This window comes from Schistocerca gregaria, chromosome 4 (genome assembly GCF_023897955.1).
Source record: "Schistocerca gregaria isolate iqSchGreg1 chromosome 4, iqSchGreg1.2, whole genome shotgun sequence".
Classification (NCBI taxonomy): domain Eukaryota; kingdom Metazoa; phylum Arthropoda; class Insecta; order Orthoptera; family Acrididae; genus Schistocerca; species Schistocerca gregaria.
In genome coordinates, this window is record NC_064923.1 from 656,840,083 (window position 1) to 656,849,078 (window position 8,996).

Genomic DNA, 8,996 nt, shown 5'->3' on the forward strand with positions numbered 1-8,996 from the left:
TGTTGAGCAGCACATAACAAAGATGAAGAAATATATTTATATATTGAAAAACCTTTACGATAGCGATGAAAATCAGTTTGCAACTAAATTATTTCTGAGTTAACATTCTGTTCTCAAACACACTCATTGAACCCGCTACATGAGAAAAAGTCAGAGAGAGAACCGGTGTACCTTTCAGATCTTGCTGTTAAGTTCTCGGTTTTTGCGTCTTGCTTCTCAGTTCTTGGCTAGGTATTTGTTTCCATTGATCAAAATGAGACAAAAATTTTGATTCTCGGATCTGTATTGTTCAGATATGCATTTGCTACAAGATTTAGGACGTTTCACTGAAATATGTGTTAAATCATAAATATATTTGTAACAACAGATACATAGAATTACAGAACAAAATGTTCAATTGATCTTCAAAAACGACTGTGAAAATTCAAGTGGGTAAAACATTTTGCAAACACGTTTTGATCAAAATAATGGAGTTGCTTCAAGAATAATTATCCGCCCAGGTATCAAAATTTGAGAGCTGAGCAAGTGTGCATAATGTTGAGGTACTGTAACCGACTTAAGGAGCTAGGGATCTTCACTGTAGCCTCACAATATATATATTCACTTATGAAATTTGTTATTAACAATCTGAACTAATCCAAAAGTAATAGCAGTGTATATGGCTACAACACTAGGAGAAAAGACGATCTTGACTACTCAAGGTCAAATCTAACTTTGGCTCAGAAGGGGCTAAATTATGCTGCCACAAAAGTCTTTGGTCACTTACCTAATAGCATCAAAAGTGTGACAGGTAGCCGTAGAGAATTTAAAATGAAATTAAAAAAATTTCTTAATGGCAACTCCTTCTACTCATTTGATGGATTTTGGATATAGTAAATGGGTAGTTTCCCCAACACCCCCCCCCCCCAAAATTTAAAAATATTAAGTGCCATGTAATATTTTGTGTAATGTAATATCTTGTATAGACATCTTTTATTAAACTGACACAATCCACATCATTATCAAGTGTCATATTCATGATCTATGGAACAAATACTAATCTAATCTAATCTTCTGCAGTGGTGATCATAGGTTCCAGTATGATGTAAATTTGGTTTTTAATATGTGACATTTCTGAGATTGTCCCCCGTATCGATCAGAATGAGTGTATCAACCATCACATTTGCAGTGAATGGAGTGTTCATACGTGAAAACTAGTTGTAATGGAAGTAACACATGACAGAAGTGAAAATTCACTTCTAGCAGTGATGTGCTACACGTGATGTTAAAGTTTCTTGATATCACTCAAACTGTCCGAACATTGGCATTCAATGATTCATCTTTCTAGTTACAGATTACATCACAAGGCATTTTATCGTGGAGCTCAGCACTGACGGTGACACCTAATATTGGCAACAAATGAGGGAATGAGCCACAAGGCTGCTCAAATAGCCTTGAAGCCGACTGCTAAACAGAACACTGGCCTCTAAATCGCTACTGCATCTGATTCAGCACTCAATATCCACTCTTTTGAATACTAAATCATTAACAGTTTCTTTCATTATGATCAGATTGCCTCTGCAATTATTCCAATTGTAAATCTGTATTAGGGGAACACCTCATCTTAATTTTTCTTTCCCGTCTTACAGTTACAATATTTAGTGGACTCTAACCTCTGAAATGTCTGTTGTACTACTACTGTATCCTTCAATAGTCCATCAACAACACTATAGTTTGGTATATCGTCAGTAATTACTCTATTAAAAATGTGCTATGTTTGTTATCATGTTATTTTTATCCATACAATAATGTGCTAAGTTATCTGCGATTTTTGTGTCAAACTTCATATTCCTTTAAAAATCTCAATAATTTCACTAAACCTTCTACATCTTATTTTTACAGCGGAACACATATATTCTCAAAATTTCTGCTATGTATCTCTTTTCCCTGCTGGATGTGAAATTACAACTAGCCATTTTTGTGGCAACTACTTATTAATTTAACTCATACTTGGTATTTCTTGCATCTACATCATTCTACAGTATTTTATGAAAAAATTATAAAATTCTATAAATATTTAATTTCTTTGTTACACTCTGGCACAATTCTTTGTGTGCTAAGAATATGTACTGAGGGCATGTTCCACATGACCTTGAGGCAGGAGCACTGCTACCCTGCAACAAAAGTGTTTGCTTCCCCACAAACTTACTTTTAACTTAATAGCATATAGGTTGCAAGTAAGCGAGTAGATTGCTAAAAAGAAAAGGAACGATCTCCTGTGTACTGTTCTATGATGTGTGTTCACTTCCTTTTTGGTTCATGAGGACATTGTTCTAGAATCCTTAAGTCTTGTTTCTGCATATCTCTGAGACAGAATGCTATAGAGAGGCACCTGAAGTAACAGAGAGCACATTGAGAAGCTGTGACCTGTTATTCAGCAGTCCCTGCGATACCACACCATACTATTAGCCACAATATTTTGTGTGGTCATTCTGCAGTTGGCCTGCAAACAAGATCATTTGTGCACGGTTATGTAAGCTACAAAATTGCTGATTTCTTCTTTTAGAATCGTGCTTACCATGTGCTCAGGGTATAAATTCCTGCACATGCCTCACAAAAAGATTTAAGAGTGATGTAGACATTTTTACAGCTATCCTGCAAGTGTGCTGTATTTTGTATACATTGTAATAAAGTTTGGTCCATCTAAGTTCACCTTGGCGTATGCCATAAGCCACATGTTATTCTGAGAATGTTATGATAATGGATGAGTTTTACAAAGATTTACGTCATAATTTATAGCATTTTTCAAAGTATAGGAACAAGACCTATTCGACAAGTGTGTGTATCACATTGGGGCAGTGATGGGGCGAGGGACGTTTGTATATGTGAATTGACAACCATAGCCATCCGACGAACGTCAACAGGGCAATTCTATGGCCAATCGGAGTGTGTGGCGCCAAAGTTCAGTACTTTAAAAATGGTATGTTGTCGACCTACAGAACATTAGTAATTTTGGTTCCTACTGGCATCAGCTATCCAGACTTCTCTGCCCTATATCTGTGTGTCTGTGTCTGCGTGTGTGTGTGTGTGTGTGTGTGTGTGTGTGTGTGTGTGTGTGTGTGTGTGTGTGTGTGTGAGTGTGGATTTTTATGAAATTAAATATACTAACAATCTATTTTGCATGTATCAATGCAAAATGGCTAAATAAAATTTTGAATCTAAACAATTGTCAAGTTGCCACTCGCAGCCACCACATAAATAAGTCCATAAACCATAACAACAATTTTTCAGTTAAATGAAACGGATAGTTTTGTGATAAGTTTCATAAATGTATAATTTTTGGTAATCGGAAAAGAAAAAGCTTTGTCTTTATTGGATTATGTTTTTTGAGATGTTATCTCACTGCAGAATCTGTTGTGTCCTAGATGCAGAAAGGTTGATATTGCTGTGGCTGCAGATGTGTTAAAATTAAAGTTGTGTAACTATTCAACTGTACATGGTAGCACTTGAACTATTCATTCATCTAATCATAGAAGTACATCATTAATAAGTTGTTCTTTCTAGCATCAGCTATCATCAATGAGTGCAACATAGCAATTAAATGAGGTATAATAATATTTACATAAAGAGCTAAATGAACTATTTACAGTGCCTACTGTAATGTAGAAGATGGCCAACAATTCGATATGATGCTGCTATGCATAGCAGTGTTGACAGCAAATAAATAATAATACGATCTGCCTAGAGGCAAAAAGTGGCTTTGGAAGTCTGGGCAATTCCCCAGAAAGACCAAAAACTAGTGTCCCCACTCACAAAGAAAAAAGGAAGGAAGGAAAAGAACGGCAAAGTTAAAAGCAAAAGTGAAAAGTTTGATAAATACGACATGCACTGTTACATGTTCATGAATTTTTTTAGTATGTTAATGATAAGCAATTGCGTTAAGGAAGTAGTCTTTTGAATCTGAGCTGCATGGGTTTCAGTTATTTCAGACTGTACTAACAGTACACATACATCTTAAAGATACATGGTATTCGTGGAAATGCACCAAGTGGATAAAATCGTACATCAGCAACAGAAAGCAGTATGTGGAAAAAGAAACTGGATGCAGGTATGCAATCAGGAATATTAAGTACAGAGTTCCTCAAGAATCTGTATTTCGCCCACTTTTGTTCAACCTATTTGTAAACAATATTGGTGATAGTGAGAAAGATAAAAAAGATTATATGCAGATGATACGACTCTAATGAATACGGAAAAAAATCTGCGAACACTGGAAAGAAGTGTGTGTATTTCAATTACTAACACAGCACAGTGGCTTATACAACATGGTCTAATTTTAAATCTAAAAAGGACAATGTTCATGGTGTTCACAAATACAGAAGAGGGAGAACACATAGATATACTCATAGGTGAAACAAGACTGGAAGCTACCACTATTAAATTTTTGGTGATTACAGGTGACAATATGCTCCAGTGGAGTATATATATAATAATCAAAATATCCACGGGTGTACTGCCAGTCTATAGTGTCCAACGGGCACAATATTTCGGCGATCAAACATGTCGCCATCATCAGGTGGAGGGAGCGCGCCGCGGGCGGAGGGTATTTAAATCAGCCGCCGCCGCGACCGAACCCAGTTCCCCCTGAGCAGCCATAGCGTACGGATCTCCGTGCCGGCACGTTCACAGGAGCTCAGTCCGTCAGTTCACCTGATGATGGCGACATGTTTGATCGCCGAAATATTGTGCCCGTTGGACACTATAGACCGGCAGTACACCCGTGGATATTTTGATTATCAAATACGCCGGGAGAAACTCAAGAATCATATATATATAATGTTTGCTGTAAATTAGGGACTGCAATATTTGTTATGAAACAGCTTGCACATTATACCAGTTAAATGCTTCTATGTATGGTGCCCCATGCTCTATTTGGACCATATCTACAATATGGAATTACTGTTTGGGGAAATTCCAGCAGCAAAAATACAAAAAGTAGTTTTACATTGCGAAAAAAGCTGTTAGGACCATCTTGAACAAGGAACAAATAGACTCATGCAGAACTGTTTTCCATAATCTAAAAATACTGACATTTCCAGCTCTATACATTTACAAAATAAAAGGAAATGCAGCACTAGAAAGAAATCCAGACATTCATACATACGAAACAAGAAATAAAGGCTAGCTGAGAAGTACACAACACAGACTGAGAGTTGCTGAAATAGGTCCTTGATACTTGGGTGTCAAACTCATAAAATGCCTTCCAAAGAGTTTGCAGGCCAATGTGAGCAAAAAGACCATCCAAAAACTTTTACAGGATTATTTAATGGAAAAAGAATTTTATAGTGTTGAAGAGTATATGTATCAATGAATGAAAAATGCAGACAGCATTTGCTTTCACAACTGGTCTCCATTCAATTTTTTGTTGATGTTGTTGTTGTAAATGCTGACTGGACAATGAAACGAATGAATGAATACATGAAAACGTGAATACTGAGAGAAAAAATGTTAATATGAGTCTGATGTAGTATGTAAATAATTTTCAGGGCGTAAAAATGGGTTAAAAATGTATGCAACGTTAATATAAGTATTAACACTTTGACGTATTAAATAGGAATAAATCGGTTAAATATTGAAAGAAAACAGGTTTAAGTTGACATGTTCTATATTACGAGTACACATTTTGTTCAAAATGTAATCACATGGGTTGTTGTTGTTGTGGTCTTCGGTCCTGGGACTGGTTTGATGCAGCTCTCCATGCTACACTATCCTGTGCAAGCTTCTTCATCTCCCAGTACCTACTGCAGCCTACATCCTTCTGAATTTGCTTAGCGTATTCATCTCTTGGTCTCCCTCTACGATTTTTACCATCCATGCTGCCCTCCAATACTGAATAGGTGATCCCCTGATGCCTCAGAACATGTCCTACCAACTGGTGCCTTCTTCTTGTCAAGTTGTGCCACAAACTCCTCTTCTCCCCAATTCTATTCAACTCCTCCACATTAGTTATGTGATCTACTCATCTAATCTTCAGCATTCTTCTGTACCACCACATTTCTAAAGCTTCTATTCTCTTCTTGTCCAAATAATTTATCGTCCACGTTTCACTTCCATACATGGCTACACTCCATACAAATACTTTCAGAAACGACTTCCTAACAGTTAAATCAATACTCGATATTAACAAATTTCTCTTCTTCAGAAACGCTTTCCTTGCCATTGCCAGTCTACATTTTATATTCTCTCTACTTCGACCATCATCAGTTATTTAGCTCCCCAAACAGCAAAACTTTTTTACTACTTTAAGTGTCTCATTTCCTAATCTAATTCCCTCAGCATCACCCAACTTTATTAGACTAAATTCCATTATCCTCGTTTTGCTTTTGTTGATGTTCATCTGAAATCCTCCTTTCAAGACACTTTCCATTCCGTTCAACTGCTCTTCCGAGTCCTTTGCTGTCTCTGACAGAATGACAATGGCATCGGCGAACTTCAAAGTTTTTATTTCTTCTCCGTGGACTTTAATACCTACTCCGAATTTTTCTTTTGTTTCCTTTACTAATATACAGATTGAATAACATCGGGGAGAGGCAACAACCTTGTCTCACTCCCTTCCCAACCAGTGCTTCCCTCAACTCTTATAACTGCCATCTGGTTTCTGCACAAATTGTGAATAGCCTTTCGCTCCCTGTATTTTACCCCTGCCACCTTTAGAATTTGAAAGAGGGTATTCCAGTCAACATTGTCAAAAGCTTTCTCTAAGTCTACAAATGCTAGAAACGTAGGTTTGCCTTTCCTTAATCTATGTTGTAAGGTAAGTCGTAGGGTCAGTATTGCCTCACATGTTCCAATATTTCTGCGGAATACAAACTGATCTTCGTTGAGGTTGGCTTCTACCAGTTTTTTCATTCGTCTGTAAAGAATTCGGGTTAGTGTTTTGCAGCTGTGACTTATTAAACAGATAGTTCAGTAATTTTCACATCAGTCAACACCTAATTTCTTTGGGATTGGAATTATTATATTCTTCTTGAAGTCTGAGGGTATTTCGCCTGTCTCATACATCTTGCTCACCAGATGGCAGAGTTTTGTCAGGGGATCAAATAAAAATGTCAGTGAATCAATGGGCAATTAGCTGCAGCCACATTTTTAAACAATCTTCTTTGGGGACTAATTGCACTTTCACAGTATCCTTTTAGTGAACCAAAGTCTGCATCTGCTTCATTATAGCTAACTGCACCATCTTCAGAAACGGGTCTGAGGTTGCTATTAATATCATATTACTTATGCATCTCTTGTCTACTTTCCACTGAAGGTAGCAGGTTCTGCTCTACCTATCAATGAACCTTCAAATCAGCGACGCATTTCGTTTGATACGCCATATTATTGCAGTTTCGTTAATAAGGCTTACAGGGCGTAAGTTGTAGTAGTTACACAGAAACGAAGAGACTTGGTACAACTGCATAATATACACAAGTAAGGATAGCAGCATCAAATATGCCTTTGGCCAAAGAATACAGCTGTGTACAGTATTTTGTTTACATAAGGATGCACAGTCAAATAGCTGTATCAAATATTGATATACCAGAGAAAATAGAGTTTGTATCTTGTTTTAGTAAAGTATAAAAAATAAACTAGACTGTTTTTCTAATAGGTTTTATTACTTATTTTGCTTTTTTATCGAATTGGGATGAGAGTGGGTTGGGAATGACATAGGTGGGGAAGGAGGACAGGCCCCACTCTAGGTACTTGCACCCAGCCCTTTCCCCCGTCCCTCCCCCAACCCAACGCCACCAATGACTGTAATTGTGCCACTGCAGCTAGCATTGTAAATATTGACTGTATATATATGTCCGTGAGTAGTCCAGAAATTACCGATGGATGTCCTCTTTTACTCGATGTAACTTTTTAAAAATTAGACTGAGTGCTGCAGAATAATTACGTTGTTCCTATTGCTATTGAACAACTTATTTGTACTGTTAATGCGTTGTACTGTCAGAAGTTATGTTCACACATTACGGTTTACCTGGGAAGATATCTGTGCATGGAATAAAATGCTGCAGAACTGCCGAGTTCCCGTGACACTGTTCTGCCAACCCGCTATCTGTCAGTTTACAGGAAGCACTTTCAGGGCAAGTGGTTATACTCTCATGTCACCAATTCCTATTGAAACAAGTTTCTTTCTGTGATGAATATCTTCAACTTGTCCTTTAAAAAAGGGTAGTGATGTTTCAGAGGCACAGAGAACAGTTGAAGTGGCCCACTCAGTGGCTCGTTAAGTGATGTTAGTTTTCCACAAGCACCTGAAGACATACAATTATTCATTAAAGGCTGTAACCCTCATATGATACGACAGAAAACCTGTATGAAGAAATCGAATTCACCTAGTGAGAGACTGACTGCTACATTGCGATTCATGGCAATAAAAAATTATAAAGATTTGGATCTTCTTCTGCATTATATTAAAGACTTGCACAAATGTACACAATCGTGACGAAGGAGTTTATGAAAAGGAGTAAATTACCCAAGTCGAATATAATTCATCATATTTAAGTTATCAACATAATAAGGATTCGTCATTTTCCTTAACTCCCAACAGTAAACAATCTGCAATGATTTTTTTTACAATACAGTTTCTTTCTTTTCACAGGGTCTACAGCTCTGATTTTTTTATTATTGTAATAATAGTAATTATTGTTATTACTTTATTACACTGCTAACATACCTGATCGCTGTATTCCTTGCTGTCAGCATCCTATAAACACGTGTGGCTCCTATATACCCACTTCAATATAGCCAACAATAGTTTTTGAGACACCAACGCATATCAACCTTTCTAGAATTAAGTGTGCGCACACGGATTGATTAGGCTGAAGTAACAGCTGACTCAGCCACGCTTCACGAGCCAGATTTTTGGCAATTTCAGATCGACGTACTACAATTTGTCTATATAGATGTGTAATGCACCCATAGATTCGAGCAGTTTTTCTCCAACCTGCCTCTCCATTTGCCTCGTTAGT

At 37.1% G+C, this 8,996-nt stretch overlaps 1 protein-coding gene across 1 annotated transcript in view; it reads right to left on the reverse strand.

Moving 5' to 3' along the window:
* LOC126365846 (queuine tRNA-ribosyltransferase accessory subunit 2-like) overlaps window positions 1-8,950 on the reverse strand; it is a 97,182-nt gene extending 88,232 nt beyond the window's left edge. The window contains exon 1 of the mRNA XM_050008488.1: window positions 8,702-8,950. The gene's annotated coding sequence lies outside the window, so the exon portion shown is untranslated. The remainder of the gene's footprint in view (window positions 1-8,701) is intronic.
* Between the last annotated feature and the right edge of the window lie 46 nt (window positions 8,951-8,996).